This window comes from Arvicola amphibius, chromosome 2 (genome assembly GCF_903992535.2).
Source record: "Arvicola amphibius chromosome 2, mArvAmp1.2, whole genome shotgun sequence".
In the NCBI taxonomy this organism is placed as follows: Eukaryota; Metazoa; Chordata; class Mammalia; order Rodentia; family Cricetidae; genus Arvicola; species Arvicola amphibius.
The window spans coordinates 52,396,611-52,413,800 of NC_052048.2; the positions used below are offsets into that span (position 1 = coordinate 52,396,611).

A 17,190-nucleotide genomic window follows, 5' to 3' on the forward strand; every position below is an offset into this window, starting at 1 on the left:
TGTCGGGTCTGATGACCCTAGTCTTACTGTTCTTTGTGGGAAGACGTGAGAATGGCTTCTCTTCACTCTGTCCTTCTGGACTGCTGTCCTCCTGCACTGCCTCCTCAGATCCTCTCGTGGCTGCACTTCCCTGCCCTTACCCGGGGAGGACAATTCCCAGTAGTCCTGTCTCAGCAGAGCAGGTAGTTAGGATGCTCCACACAAAAACAGGTTTAGAGTTAGTAACTGAGACACTAATTCAACCAAAGCCCTTTCCTTATTTATCTATCTGTCTGTCTGTCTGTCTGTCTGTCTGTCTGTCTGTCTGTCTGTCTGTCTATCTATCTATCTATCTATCTATCTATCTATCTATCTATCTATCTATCTATCTATTTGCTGTTACAGTGCTTATCATGGATGGGGTCTTAAGTTTTTTGTTTGCACCCTCCTTGATACATTTACCAGAATTGGAGCCTTGAGGACTGATAGACAGATTTTCCACAGGCTGTTTCCAGAGGGAGCAGCTCTTCCTCAACTCAGAGCAAGTGTAGCTGTTGAACAGCATCACCTGTCCAGACAGGCTCCTGTACCAGAGCCTGCCATAGTAGTGGGCTACAGGAAACCACCTGTTTTCCAAGGAAACAAAAATCTCCTTTTTCAGCCCAATCACTGATACAAGGTGCAAGGCCCACCACTTTCTCAGAGCTGCCCTTCAGACACTCCCCAGGGTTAGAACAGTGGAGAGCCAATGTGTTAAAAATCTTGCTGGAACAGTAGATATTTCCCAGCCAAGCCAGGTGTCCTGTACCCATGCCATAGACGTGGAAAGTGGGGCATCCTCTTTCTAGAGAGATGCAGATGCCTTTGAAGTTTCAATTTTCTCCCTGGCATTTAAACTGTATAATTTCTGTATATGTGTGTGTGTGTGTGTGTGTGTGTGTGTGTGTGGTGTGAAAGAATAGAAAATTAGTTTTAATTGTTACTTATGAGGCACCATATGGCTACACTATAATTTTGGCATCCCATGGAGCTACATGTGCATACGGAAAATGAAATTAATTGGAAATCACACCCTGAAATCTATTATTAAGTTAATAGAGCTAACAGCTTGTGGGGTGTCCTCTCACTCAGCGTGGTGTAATTGCACATAATAACAAGTAGTTATAAGCTCACATAGGAGACAGGCCTGGATAAACAGAGGTCAAAGGGACAGGCTTGCAAAGGAAGAACTTCAGTCATGGATGCCGCAGCAAGCATCGCCATTCCTCACTGTCCATAGACCCAGGGAATAGGGAAGAGTTTTCTCATATTTAAATGGATTCATCAGCATTCTTTTGAATTGCATAGCAAAAGGACTGGTTTTATTTTTCAAACTGGTGTAGTGATCTGAGGTTACTCTTCATTGAACTGGAGACAGTTTTTAAAGTTAGAGATAATCAAACTTAGGTGTTCATGGAAACCCACGATGTGATTCTTCAAAAACATGGAACTGCGCTCCTAAGTCTTGGAATTCTGGTTTATTACTGTGCAGTACTCAACAGTTATAGCTGCAGAAACATTGGGATTGTGGTATTGTTCAAGCATGAGCCATGGAAACCACCAACCTCCATTGCTGGTGGGAGTACAAACTGGTACAGCCCCCTTGCATTTCAGTATGTGAATTTTTCAGAAAATTAGCAAACAACCTACCTCAGGACCCAGCAATACCACTTTGGGGTATATACCCAAAGGATGCTCAATTGTACCAAACGGAAATGTGCTCAACTACGTTCATAGTAGCATTGTTCGTCTTAGCCAGAACCTGGAAACAACCTAAATGCCCCTCGGACAAAGAATGGATAAGGAAAATGTGGTACATTTACACAATGGAGTACTACATAGCAGAAAAAATGACATCTCGAAATTTGTGGGCAAATGGATGGATCTGGAAAACATCATATAGAGTAAGGTAACCCAGACCCAGAAAGACAAATATCATATGTACTCAATCATAAGTGGCTTTTAGCAGAGAAAACCAGCCTACAATTCACAGTCCCAGAGAACCTAGACAACAATGAAAACTCTAAGAGAGACATACATGGATCTAATCTACATGGGAAGTTGAAAAAGATCTCCTGAGTAAATTGGAACCATGGGGACCTTGGGAGAGGGTAGAAGGGGAGGGGAATGGAGAAAATTATATAGCTCAATAAAAGCAATTAACAAAAATAATTTTGGAGGCGAGGGTGATGCTTTAGTTGGTAAATTGCTTGCCACACAAGTGTGAGCACCTAAGTGCAATTCTTAGAATCCATGAAGAGCTGGCAGGGCAGCCATGTGGGTCCTTGGGACTCAATGGTCAGCCATCCTAATAGAATCTGCTAATCCCAAAACACAGAGAAGATGAACACTCAAGGTAGATTACTGTGCCTAGTCGTCCTCCCCCAGATCTTTTTACCAGGATTCTGCGGGAAATCAAAACACACCCCCCCCCCACCCCACCCCACCCCCGGCTGAGAGGAGGATGTTGGCATTGTGACCTCTGCTGGAACATAGCATTTGAAAGTGTTTCCTCACAGCCTTGGCCCTGGGACAATCTGGAATTTTGTAAACAGGGTCAATACTTAGAAGTGGTCAGTCATGTTCTCCACTAGTTCCCTCATGTCTTTGCACGGAGAGAGCTTGGCACTTCAGCCAGTAATTGGGTAGACATCAGTTCTGCTCTGTGTGTTTTGTTGAGTAATTGACATTACTTTGTAATTTTTATGTCTAAGGATAAAGTTTTTGACAATGATTGTAAATAATACTATATTGCTTCAAAAGTTCACAGAATCTAGCCGGGCGGTGGTGGCGTGCGCCTTTAATCCCAGCACTCGGGAGGCAGAGGCAGGCGGATCTCTGTGAGTTCGAGACCAGCCTGGTCTACAAGAGCTAGTTCCAGGACAGGCTCCAAAGCCACAGAGAAACCCTGTCTCGAAAAAACCAAAAAAAAAAAAAAAAAAAAAAAAAAAAAAAAAAAAAAAAGTTCACAGAATCTTTTCAGTTTACTAGGGAATTGCCCGTGCAATTTAGTACTTGAGAAGGTTTAGCTTCTGGGGCCAGACATTTGAAGCACTTATGAGAAAATGGATAAACTAGATTTATAAATGCTGTTTCAGATGTTTAAGGGAAATTAAATCCATAAGTGGTACTGATTACTGAAGGAACTTTAGTGTCCAACTTAGGTTGATTGAACCTTAATCAGAAGCCCCCTTGAAAGTGAATTAAAAGTTTAAACTTAGAAGTAGGACACTAAGATTTGCAATTTTATGGGGGGAAACGGATTTTTATGTCTTTATTACATTTCTAAAGGAAGGTTAATTGAAAGCCATGAGCAAGTTCTACTTTGAAGCAGAGCAACCCTAGGATCCGCACACACAGGGTGCAGGACCTGCTCCTGGCTGCAGTGCTGCGAGGGTGGATCTGTGGTAGGAGAGATTGCAGACCTGTCAGTCTGCATAGCTAAAGTGATTTTTGGTGACAGCACATGGCCTCACACGGCAAGATAAGTCCTCTCAGTCTTCATTCACGAGCTGCTGTCCTGGGAAGCCAGGCAGATTCATGTCAGACCTTGGTTGTGTGGGAACTATATCGAAAAGATTGGGGACCACCAACTCAACAGGATTTTCAGTGTCTTTCTAGGGAACTGGGTTTAGCAGTTTCTGAGTAGTTATTGCAAGGTTTAGAAATCCAGTGCAAGCTCAGGTGACAAAAATGGCATTTTGTTGAGGAGAGAGAGGCTGAAGGGTGGCATAGGGAATATCTGGGCCAGAGAGGGGATTGAGGCCTAAAACTTAGAGTAGTGGATCTTCATCTGTTTGCTTTGTAGGACATTTCCAAGTGCCTGAGAGACTCACTGTTAGTTCCTCCCCTTTACAGAGAAAGGAATGGAGGTTCAGGGGCTTCAGTAGCTTCTCCAGCTCAAACTGGAGTGTGTTTCTGCCGAGTGGGATGCAAGACTAGTGGACACATGCTCTCACCCACCTGTGCTGGTCATTGCAGCATCTGCTGCAGAGAAGGCAGCGCCTTTGACTATAGAGTTGCTGTCTGACTCCTTTCTCCGTCTGTTGACTGCTATCTTTTTTACATTGCATACATAGTAAAATAGTGGGTAAATACAGTAATGGACTGAGCTTTCTTCTTTTAAAAATGTATGTCTGTCTGTGTGTACCTGAGGAGTTATATATATATATGTGTGTGGCGGGGCGGGGGCAAGTGGGTGTATGCACTACATACATTCAGCTGCTTGAGGAAACCAGAAGGTGTCAGATCCCTTGGAACTGGAGTTATAGGCAGTTGTAAGCTACCCACTGTGAATGTTGAGAACAAACCTGGACCACAGCTTCTGTAGTAAGGAGCTGTGGGCCAGATCCCACTGCCCCACTCCTGGCCGCCTGCCTCCTGCATGGTTAGCTTTATACCTGAAATAATTACACGGAAACTGTATTCTTTTAAACACTGCCTGGCCCATTATTTTCAGCCTCTTATTCCCATCTTGACTGACCCATATCTAATAATATATGTAACACCATGAGCGGTGTCTTACCGGGAAGTTTCTAGCGTACATCCATCTTGTGCTGGAGCTTCATCGCATCTGTCTCCCTGAGCAGGGGCATGGCAGTCTGTCTAACTTAGGAGAGGCATAGCATCTGACTGAGCCATCTACCTCACTTCCTTCTTCCTGTTCTGTCTACTCCGCCCACCTAAAGGCTGGCCAATCAAATGGGCCAGGCAGTTTCTTTATTAGCCAATGAGAGTCCTCCATCACACAGCAAGAGCAGGAAGAGTTCTTACTGAGTCTATCTCCAGTCCCAAGGCTTTATTTTGTTATAATGTGATTGAGTATATTAATTCACAAAGCATTTGGCCTTTGTCTTAGCTTCTTACCCATTCCTTAGATAAGATATCCCCATATAAATAAATAAGCACATTGGGAGATAAAGGATTCATTTTTGCTCTCAGTTCCATGTTGCAGTCCTTCATCTCAGGGAGTCAAGGGATGTGGAATGTGCTATTCAGGAACATGAAGCACCATGGTTTCTTTACTTACTGTCAGCGGCTCATTCCTTGGGAATGGTCCCAGCGGGTAGGTTTTCTCATCCCAATGTTATCAAGATAATTGACCACAGAAATGCTCTTAGGCAAACCTGATCTACACAAACTTTCATTGCTGTTCTCTCTCAGTTCATTCTAGATGTCTCAAGTTGACGAAACTAACCAGTATAGCCATGTAGATAGTCTGACCTGAACTGTTAATATCTGGGGGTTCCATGTTGGAGAGATGGGTACAGCCTTGTGTAGGGCTCAAAATGAGAGGTTTTTGTGGATGATGCTATTGATCCCTATCTTACCATCTTTTTTCCCTACAAAGTAATAGTTGTCATCTTGACATCCTCATATCTGTACATCCTTCTAGTTTTTAATTGTCCCTCGCCCTCAAACAGTCCCTCTTAGTGCATATGTCCCAGGACTCACTTGATTCCCCTTGAAGTCTCTTTAAACCTCCCCCTTCCATCTCTTTTCGTTAATCCCTTTCTCTTTCATGTCCTGTATCTATCTTTATCTGTCTGCCTATCTATTTTCTATACATCAGTCAAATCTATATTGTGCTTATGAGATAAAACATAAGATATTTACCTTTCTGAGTCTGACTTACTTTGCATAGAATGACTTTGTTTCATTCATTTTTTCTTTTCTTTATGGCTGAATAAAATTCTAATGTGTATATTACTACACTTTCCTTATGTATCTTAGCAAATCAATCAGTAAATGGACTAAAGAACTAGATAGTCTATTCTCAAAGGAAGGGATATAAATTGTCAGTAAGGATTTGAAAGAATGTTCAACAACCTTAAGCATTGAAGAAATGTATGTTAAAACTATTCTGAGATTCCATCCCAGTCTAGACAGTATGGCTCTTGTCAAAAAAGGGACAAATGCCAGTGCAGGCCTGAGGAAAGAGGATGGGACTGTAAACTGGTATACCATATAGAAATCGGTATGGAAGTTCTTCAAAATCTAAAAGTAGACCTGCCGTATCACCCAGCTCTACTGCTGCAGGAGTCGACGTCTAAGTCAGCATACCACGGCCATACTTGCACATCCACGCAATATCCACAGTGACATGTCTTTTCGCCATTGTTCCTCGCAGCCACTTTCGAAGAGGTATCCTTTGTTCAGGAATTTATAGTTCTGTGGTCTTTTATATGTAACAGTATTTCTTTGAGTTTTGATGTGCTGATCTCAAAGAACACTATCTACTACTGAGGATTGATGTAGAGTCCTTAAGACAGCTCTTGATATGTGGTCAGTCAGTGTTGACGATGTGGTGTGATGTGTAACAAGCCAGGAGTGCTGACACAAAAGGACAGATAGCCAGCTGCCCTAATTTGGCCGTACTAAATGCCAGCATGTGTCAGCATCTGGTTTGCTGCCCTGACCATGTTCCCTTCCCTGGAGGCCACTACAGAGCTGGAGACCTCCCAGCGCCAGTGCTGGGGGAAGAAATGCTGTACTGATACAAGCTTCGATCTGCTCATGAGATCCATAGAATGGAGGGATGTGTTCTCTGCCAGAACACATGGCACATGGGCCAAGGCCACTGGTGCTAGATGATGACCATAGGTGTCCCAATGGAAACTGACAGGCAGTAAGGACACACAGGCCCTGCAACTAAGTGGAGTGTCCAGCACAAATGGAAACACACTGTGTGTTAGTGGCAAGAGAACTTTGTCTTCATTCATAGGTAGTCAAAGGTCAGTTCACTTGGGAAATGGTATTAGGTAGTGCAGAATGTCTGGCATTCAGCCTGCTCTTGAAGGCAGCTCTGTCCCCAACTTTATGAGAGTACATATATGCTTATCAGTCTTGATCTTCTGTCATTTTTGAATGACTGAAGGAAATAGAGCATATAGGTATCCTGCATATTCTTGCACAAGTCAGATTATTATTATATAATCTAGTCATAGTTTGATTTATTATAAAAATTGTCCAGTGAACGGTATGTTCATCATCATTACTATATTTTATCATTATATGGTATAAAAAATAAGCTAGAGTCTATATAATCTTTGTGGGAAATATTGCTCATGCATTCCCCCACGTATAATAATTTGTAGCACCTCTGGTGTGTGAGTGCCATATAGATCAACTTTATGTTGTAGATTCTAAAGTTTAGGCTCTGATTCCTGGCCAGAGTTCCTCACAAAGATAAGAAACTCAGCTCTGGTCCAGAGTTGTGGGTCCCATGGCCAAGAACATTTGCATTGTACTATATCCTTACCAGGCCATTTTCTACCTAGAAGGGCCATAGGAGGGGTGGAAATACGTGGATACAGGAGATAGTTTAGTAATTCTGCTTGGTACTTACACTGGTGTTGGACACCAGTCTCATGAGGTCGTGTCACTCCTTTTTGTCACACATAAGGAATCAGATGACTTCAGGCAAGGTGCTCACAAGGGCACAACCCCACATTACTCACATGGAAAGGACCAGCTGACTTTTACCAGTGCAGATACTTGTTACCTAGACCAAGGATGTTCCGTGGGCCTTGAACCAGGAAACTGTTAAATTGCAAAGCGGTAATGTTTTATTCTTGTTCTGTGTTCTTCAATACCTCCTGTGACATGAAGAAGTGGTCCTAAGTCCACCTCTCTGCTTCTTTTTACTTCTCAGGTACCTGATTTGATCTAGTGGATAATTTTAAAAAATACCATTTCTCCTTTATTTACAGATCTGCAGCAAATTTTCACTGTATTTGGTGTTGTGGTAGGGGTATGGGGGTGTGAGTATGTAACAACTACCTTCTGACACAAACCATAGCTAATACTCAGCTTCTGTATACATATACACACATGTGTATCTGTGTTTAATGATCTGTGTCTGTAACCAACACACACTTTTGTAGCAAGGAGGCTTAGCCCCAAAATAATCTCACAGAAACTGTATTAATTAAATAACTGCTTGGCCCATTAGGTCTAGCTTATTGGCTAACTCTTACATCTCAATTTAACCCATTTCTATTAACCTCTTTTAATCTGTGTATTGCCACGTGGCTGTGTTTTACTGGCTAAAGTTCTGGCATCTGGTCTCTGGTGGTGCTACATGGCATCTCTTTGATTCTGCCCTTCTTTCTCCCAGCATTCTGTTTAGTTTTCTCTGCCTGCCTAAGTTCTGCCCTATCAAAAGGCCAAGGCAGTTTCTTTATTCACCAGTGGTATTCACAGCATACAGAGGGAAATCCCACATCACACCTTTTCCATTTTCCCGCTTTCTTTTAAAACTGGAGTTTTTTCTCTGATTTTAAATAGTAATTAGAATGCAGGTCCTATTACAACTGTAAAGAAGAAGTAAAAATGACTTGAACACCAGGTAATCCTGTTGCTGTGTGCTTTCTGTCATTTGCGCTTTTGGGGGTATTTACAATAGTTTTTCCTAAAGTTTGTGAGACAGTAATACAGTCTAGTTTGTAATGCAAATATCGTCTGTCTTTTATCTCCTAAATACTGTCTGGTAGCTTTCTTTCAGAAACCCTGCAGGATTATAGAACGTGTGGAGTCCTGAGGTAGCTGGGGTTGGAGACAAGCGACAGTGACACTGACGGCAGAGGAAACCTGCACCCTCATTTTCGTCACTCCATCACATAGGCATCAGTGATGGAGGTGGGGCTTCTTTCTATCTGTTGCTTTCATTGGTTAATTAATAAATAAACTGCTTGGCCTGATAGGTCAGAACATAGGTGGGTGGAGTAGACAGAACAGAATGCTGGGAGGAAGAAGGCAGTGAGGAAGTCGCCATGAAGCTCCAGCCCAAGATGGACGTAGGTTAGAATCTTCCTGGTAAGCCACCACCTCGTGGTGCTACACACATTAATAGAAATGGGTTAATCAAGATGTGAGAGTCAGCCAGTAAGAGGCTAGAGCTAATGGGCCAGGCAGTGCTTAAATGAATACAATTTGTGTGTTGTTATTTCGGGTGTAAAGATAGCCGTGCGGGAGCCCAGCGGGACAAAAAGCAGGTCTGCTCGCCTCCTCGCTACACAGGCCATAGCTGTAGGCATTGTTCCAACTTTTTTGAACAAGTGTTCCTGGGAGAATTCATTCCTCATCAAAGTGGCATAGCATGTGAGAATACCTGGATAGACAAGGAAACATTTAGGGTCAGCTTAGGTTCCAGCAAGTTTACAAAACAACACTGCCAGAAAAGGCCATGTTCAAAGTGGTTGATTCTCTCCATATTGTAAAAGTAGTATATGTTCATAGTTTCCTTCCTTCCTCCCTTCTTTTTGTGACTGGCTTAAGTTTCAAGCAGGATTCTGTTTAGAAGTCATGGCAAGGAGGCACCCCTGGATTCAAGACTTCCTATTAGGAATGAACATCTAGGTCAGTCATTAGCCATTGAGTCTTGTACTAAGGTGAGGGCTTTTCATGTTTCCATGACAGCACAGACTCAGAGAGAGAGGGCTAAGATGGCTGGGACTCTCAGTGCTATTGTTTACTCCCTCCCTCCCTCCATGCCCCTGTCTCTCTCACCGTCCTTCCCTCCATCTTTCCTTCTCTCCTTTAAGACAAATCTCATGTAGTCCACACTGATCTAGAATTTATTCTATGGCCAAGGATGACTTTGAACTCCTGATTTTCTTGTCTCCATCTCTCAAGTTCTTAGATTACATGAACTACCATGCAAGACTGCCACTGCTATTCTTTTTATATATTTAAAAATTTAAATTTAAGTTTATTATTACTGGGTTAGGGAGCACATATGACTGTCATAGGACAACATTTGGCGTTCTCTCCTTCCACCTTTATATGAATTCTAGGTAACAAGTCTCCAGGCTTTTGTGGCAAGTGTTTTTACACACTGAGCCCCTTTTAAATACTTTATCTTAAGGCTACCTTCATGATGAGTTCTCAGGAATAGAATACCCTTTTTGGTCAGAGTGTAGGCTCATAACAAGGACTAGAATGGTAACACCTTAGACTGATAAGGGTGTACTCTTTTTTTTGTTTTTTTTAAACTTTATTTAACTTTATTTCATGCACATTGGTATAATGATGTCAGATTCTCTTGAATTGAAGCTACAGACAGCTGCAAGCTGCCATGTGGGTGCTGGGAATTGAACCCAGGTCCTCTGGAGGAGCAGTCAGTGCTCTTAACCACTGAGCCATCTCACCAGCCCCAAGGGTGTACTCTTACAGCCTGGCATTGAATGGTAACACCTCAGATTGGTAAGGGCGTAGGCTCACAGCATGGCATTGAATGGTAACACCTCAGATTGGTAAGGGCGTAGGCTCACAGCATGGCATAGAATAGTAACACCTCAGAACTGGGTGTTGTACTGTATTTAAATTTTTCTTCACTTCAAAAAGAAACAGATATTGAACTTTGGTAACTGATGTCTTATTGAAGAGTTTAAGGGCATCTGTCCTGATTTTTCAGTTTACTTTAAAATGTGTGAGGAAAAAATGTGCTATGATAGATGGAGTGATGTATCATAAAACACATACAGCAGGAGTGGGTCGTAGTAGACACTTGGTGGTGAGGGTGTAGGTAATTCTCATAGTAGTGCCTCAGCTGTCTGTGTGGTTAGAAATTTGAAATGAAGTGTTGTCAGGGTTGGGAATCTCAGAATCCTGCCACTCAGCTCCCCTCACTGTGATGGACTGAACCCTCAAATTGTGAGCTGGAAAACAACGCCTTTTGTTAGGTGTTTCATTGGAGCAACTAGAAAGTGATCAATGCACCTGTGTCACTTCACAGTGCATAGGACTTAGTGATCGTGAATAGATGGCCTTAGAAAGGGCCCACTCTATGCCAGACATTCTCCTTTGGCTATTTTGTATGTGTGCACGCGGGGGGGGGGGGGCAGTCAGGTAGTCTTACCCTGCTTGATGCTGTGTGGACCCTTAAGTAAGAGACTCCACACCAGAGGTGTGAGGTAAGAACCATGCAGAGCTGGAGAGTGGCTTCATTAGGTGGGGCTTAGGCCTCTCTTCCCAGTCCTCACCTGTAGACCCTGTTGGTGTGGCATCACTGAAGGGCTTTCAAAAAAGTGGGGAGGTGACATCTGTGTCATGAGTCATTGCAAATTTTTAAACCCTGGTTTGTAAAAGTTGGATCCCTTTGTGGAAGGATGGGGCACCTCCTTTTGGAGGGTTGTCTATAGCTTTTGGACAGGTATCCTGGGAAATTCTTTTAGGGCATGCATCATGCAGACTGTCCCAAATCATGCTGGGAGACAAAGAAAAAGAGCTTGGAAGAGGCTGCAGGTGGGCTGTAGGATATCAGCACTGGGACCAGAGATGCCAGGTGTTGTTGTGGGAGAGCAGCTGTGGTAGGGCTATTTCTTCTAGTCTTACTTTTCTTCTTTTAAGTCTACTTAAAATATGGTGGCAATGCTTTGGGTATTAATGCTTTTTATCTTCGATGTGTGCTTCTGGTCCCTGCCAAGGTCTTGAATGTCATACAGTCATATTTTCTACTGATTTGTGATCTACCCTGTAATTTTCATAAGATGTATAGTAGAGGTTTCTTCTGAAGAGCTGATGCTCCTTCTTCAAGTGCCTTCATGCTTTGTGTGTAGAAGTTTGGTGAGTAAGTCTGTAGCCCTGCAGTGTTACATAGTCTCAGATAAACCTTGAGTGTGTCAGTAACGTCACAGAGATTTGGGGCCTCATGGTAGTAGATTGTATCCTTAAATTTTCCTCTCAAAACAACAGTTTTGGTTTATTTTAACAAACCTAAGATTACTGTATTAATTTATATAAAAGAGTAAGATTTTATCTAATTCTAGGCTTAGAGGATACTACAATGAATATACTCTTTCTAGAGATGATTTTTATTTAGTGGTAATAATTTTTTATCATCAGTGAGGTATTAATGGTTATGCAAGCGATAAATAATGCCAGGGCTAAGTATAAAAGAGTAGATGAAGTTACCACAGTAATTTGGATGAGGGCTATAGCATAGTAGTAAACATATACATATATTAAACTATATCAGTATGAGAAAACAGTGATTTAAGAAACCAATTTCAGGAGTTTTGTAGGGACCAAAAGGAAAATTATTCCCTCAAAAACATAAGCATGTTTTGTGTTAATATAGTATGTCATGACATTTTTATGATCAATAAATTGCTCAAACTAGTTTTATCATGCTTCCATAACATCTGAGTGAAAGAATTATTTTTCATAATGTCTAATAAATTGGTTATTATACCCCATATTTAAAAGTTGCATAAAAGCCGTCTTATTAATAAAAGTATTTCTAAAAGTGCACCCTGAGCAGCTTCCTATTTGACTTTCACAATTCCTGTCTTAGAAATGAAGTCAGTAAACCATAGATATAGCTGCATTCCGTATTGTCCTGGCACTAGTCATGGCAGCCAAGCTGCAGTGCAGGCCAGGTGCCATCTGCCGAATGGATAAAGCGAGTGTGTTGTGCATATGGAGTATTATGTAGCCATAAAGAAGGCAAAATCATTCAAGTTTTGGGAAGATGATTAGAAATGGAGGTGATTGTGTTAGATCAAATGAGGCTAGAAATGGAGATGACTGTGTTAGACCAAATGAGGCAGGCTTAGGAAGACAGGCGCCATATGTTTTCTCTCATAAATAGAATCTTTGGAGAAGAAGGTAAAGTGGAAGTAGAAGAGGAATTATAAGGGAAGAGGAAAGGAATAGAGGAATCAGACTCAAAGAAGGGAAAAAAGGGGGTGAACATAATTAAAATGCATTACACATCTGCATGAACTATCACAGTGAACCCATTGCTTTGAATCATTTATAATCCACTAGCAACTGTACATTTACAGCTGTAACAGACCTGTCTTTCAGACCATCCCATGTCTACCTCTTACTTATATTTAAACTTGCTATCTTAGGGATGCGTGGTGTAAGTCTGGAGGTTAAGCTGTTTGGTGTGAGGCCGGTAACCCAGTCCCGCTCATCAGGTGGTGTGGACAGTGCTGAGGTGGCTGGCTCTAGTCTTGGCTCACTGTTGATGGCCCATGTCAGGCACGATTAAAGCTAGAATCAGGATGCCATTGGGCATCAGAAAAAGTCACTGCAGGGTCTTGTTCCTCACATGATCTTCCTATAGCTTGCAGAAGTAGGTATCCAGGTACATTACATTATAGTGATGACTGTAGATTGATGACTCTCAGACCTAAGCAAAGCAGCTCAACTCCTTCAGTAACTTGATACATAGGCCTCAAACTTAACTCCCTCTCATTTTAGGTTCTTAATAAAAAGTCTTATCTTCCCATAATACCGTTCCACTCTTCTTGCCTTCTGTCGTCCTTTGTTCTTCTGGTCGTAGGGAGATCTGCAGTGCTGAGGTAGATCTTAACAGTTGGATTCTGTGAAGCCTCCTGAAAGGTGACCACCACACAAACCTAGACAGCACTCTTGTGTTGAAAGCCGGTTGTTTGCATTTTGCTCCAGTTGGTGTACCATGTAAATTAGAATTCCCTCAGCAGGCCTGGTGCTAGGGATTGACTCGAGGGGTGTTGGAGACGCCCTGTGTTCTGCATTTGGGGCAGGGAAAAGGAAACCTGGAATAAAACCCAGCTTGGTAGTGTAAGTTCTCAGTGTTGGCAAACTGTTAAAAGATGGTTCAAGATAACGTATCCTCAGACATCCGTGTGTGCATGTGTGCACGTGTGTGTTTTCTAGACAGAGTCTTACTATGTAACTCTGGTTGTCCTGGAACTTACTATGTAGACCAGCCTTGCCTCGAATGCCTCAGAAATATGCCTGTCTCTGCTTCCTGAGTGCTGGGATTAAAGGTATCCACTAGTATGCCTGACCCTCAGACATTCTTGACAAACATTTTATTGTAGTTGTGAGTTATGTCTCATGAACATTGTTTTCTATAAATACGTCCCAGAATGCCACCTGTGAAGAACAAAGTGAATCATTTTTATAAAAATTTTATAATAAAAACATGTCTTATTTATTTTGAGTATGTTTTCCTTAATGATTTTAACATTTTTCATTTATATTTAACAGTGCTTCCAAGAGCATTCATTGTCCAGAATGAGACTTGGGGGACCATAAATGTGGTACAAAACTATATTATAATCAGAATAACACTTGCAGTCAAGAGGAAGTAACATTTGCAGCCATCAGGGAAAGCAAAACCATACGACTGGATTTCCTAAGAAACTCACATATGTTCTCTAAGGTTATAGAGTATTTGAGAATTTTATATGTGTTTGTAGGTTTAACAACTATGTCTGATATGGCTTTGTTCCATCTAAGTACAAAAATTGTAATACAGTGATTTCTATCAAACTGATTTTCAAGATCAGAAACTAATTAGTAAAGGAGTAAAATACAGTGAACACATTGCTTGTTAAGGTCACCACACATAAAATTCAGGAGCAAGAAATGGCACACTTAGGCCAACTGCAGTCTATTAATATGGCTATTCATGTATGTTTGCCATCTATTTCTCTAGATAACCCACCATATTTCCCTTCTCCTATCTTGTTTTGCTATGGTTAAATAAAATTATTCAGACAACTTAAGCTGTATGTGTGGGCTATTTTCTAATTCTGGTTGATACAGCAAGAGTAATATTTAGAAAGCCAGATTTGTTTGAGCTTTTAGTTTTGGGAATTCTGATCTTTAAATGAAATGGAAACAGTGACATTGAGTGGAATGATGTGGTAAATAACTTTGAGGAGAATTTTCCGCCTTTCTGTGCATTTAAGTAAAGGCTAGTTGAGTTAAACCACTTCTTGAATCTTTGTCAAGAAGGGAAACTTCTATACTGGAGACTTAATTATTTTAGTAAACTTCTTTTTGACTGGAGTACAAGTTGTGGAAGATAACAAATTGAATGCTCCCCTTTCCCATTTTCTGTTTGCACTGACTTGGGGGGCTGGCTGTATGATTCAGAGACATAGCACACCTTTAGCATAGGCAAAGGTCAGTCCCCAGGTTCAGTCCTCAGCACTACAAAACAAAATAAACCCAAATATCAGTGTCCCGATATATGACTTCAGTCACCCAAATGGTTGCTTGGTTTACCATCAGGGTGACACAGAATCCTTTGACATGAGGGCAGATGGTGACAGGCTAATTAATTAAGTGCATCACTGCTACAGCCTTTTCTGGATCTTGGTGGTTGGTGACTAGAATTGGCTTATTTAGCCTTCTGGTGTCACTTACCAGTGGCCAGTTAGGGGTGCTGCCTGGCATTCCAGTTGTGCTGCTGAAAGGGTAGGAGGGGAAGCATTTCTCTCCTAGACGACAAGGGCACGGAGAGAATAACGACAGTGGAATGCCCCAAGCCTCTTAAAGAATTTGAAATGACTGTAATTAAACCTTTGAGCGGACAGCAAAAAGTACTTTTTCCACTTGAGGTCTTCAAAAGACAAGTAGGAAATGTCTTTCTGTGTACCATTTTCTTGACAGTCACTGGGAATTAGCATAATGGTGGTAGCCTTCATACCTTGTCTCATGAATGCACCAGCCATTGAGATCAGCATTTCAGCTCCTGTATCGTGTTTCTCCTTCATGCTGTGATAGCACTGTGAGCCCTCATTTCAGACAGGCATCTTCTCTCACCCTTTTGTGTCTCTTCAGCAAGAGTTTTGTTTGCTTGTTGTCTTATAGCACTGAGGGTAGAACCCAAGCTGCTCTCCTGCTGAGCCACATAAACCCCTAGCCCTAAGCTGGGCGTTTTAGCCCCGGTTTCTTTCAGTCCAGTATCATTGCTGCTGTTCTGTGCAGTAGCCTGAATGGACAGTGAGTTCATTTGTCTTGATTACAGTGACCATAGCTTGTTTTCACACAGCTTGTTATAAGTCAGGTTTGACTGATGATATGATGGTTCATGTTGGGCGGAGTAAGAGTCAAAGGTGGGGAAGGGCTGCATTCTAAGACCTTCTGATAAGGTGCTGAGCCCTGGCCATGGGAGGATGAGCTCAAGTGAGAGATGGAGTCCAGCAGTGGAAGCAACAGACACGCCTTCCAGCTGCAGCCTTCCTGGTCACAGCCTGACCCTTGCCTTCAGAGTATGCAGTCCTTTTACAGTTCCCCATAAACCTTTGCGGATCTCTCGCCTTAGACCTCTGTCTGATTGGCCGAACAGCAACGGCAGTGGTAGCCACTTACAGATAGAACTCAGCATGAATTACGGCAGTTATTTTAAAAATTCTATCCGTTTAATTTGTGCATATGAGTGGAGCAGAGGTTGATGCTGGGGCCTGCCTCAGTCACTCTCCATCTTATTTTTTGAGACAGGTTTCTTGTTGAGCCTGGAGCTCACTGATGCAGCACCGCTGGCAGACTGCTGCCCTTGCCTGTCTTTCCTCCCCAGCACTGTGGTTCAGGCTTGTGCTGTTACCTGGCTTATACGGGTCCTCATGCTTACAGAGCAGATGCTTTACCCACTGAGCCGCCTCCTTCCCAGCTCTGCGCTAACATTTGAAACAATCCTCATGAGTGTTTCACATAGTAAACTGAGTCCCTGTGGCCTGCGGTTAACACTGCGTAGCGGAGTGAAGAACAATTGCAGCCTGGAATCAAGATATAAAATCTCAGGTCCTGAACCAGAAAACCATGGCAGCCTAATGAAAATGATTTAGTTCTCCAACTTAAAGAGGCTGCACACACACCATGCCAGCTGTGGACTGAGATGTGTGCTGGGTGGTTTTTAAACACATTTGATTTGGAGCATGTCCCTTCCCCCCAAATAGGGAAATGGAACTCTTTAGCTTGCTAAAAGCCCCATTTACCGCTTGGTGACCTCTCACCCCACTTCCCTGCCAGGCCTATAGATATATTTGAGTTTATAACTCTGTTCTAAAAGGTCAGGAACAGAGAGTTTATTCTTTTTTGCATGAGCTGAGAAAAAAAATATTCCCAGCCCCCTTCCCTGCCAGGAGATTTTTTTTTTCATTTTGCCAATATATTTTTTTTTTTACAAAAAAATATTGCTTGCTTTTAGTTTTAATTCATTTCCTTCTTTCTTGGCTATCCCTGTCAATATATAGAACAACTGCTCAGAAAACTATTGGTTTCCAAGAATACTGTTATTAAAGGCAGCCTTGTGTCTTGTCTGTAAGCCCTTTCTGTACCCAGTCCAGTCTCCCTCTGACTTCGCAAAGGCTGACAGGCAGTCAGATTGTCTGCCACATGGGAGTGTCATTACACAGTAAAGTTCATACAGCTGTCCTGGCT

General features: G+C 42.2%; 1 protein-coding gene across 1 annotated transcript in view; it reads left to right on the forward strand.

Moving 5' to 3' along the window:
• Positions 1–17,190, forward strand: part of Suclg2 (succinate-CoA ligase GDP-forming subunit beta) — a 274,301-nt gene that overhangs the window by 120,203 nt on the left and 136,908 nt on the right. The gene's annotated exons all lie outside the window — the stretch shown is intronic.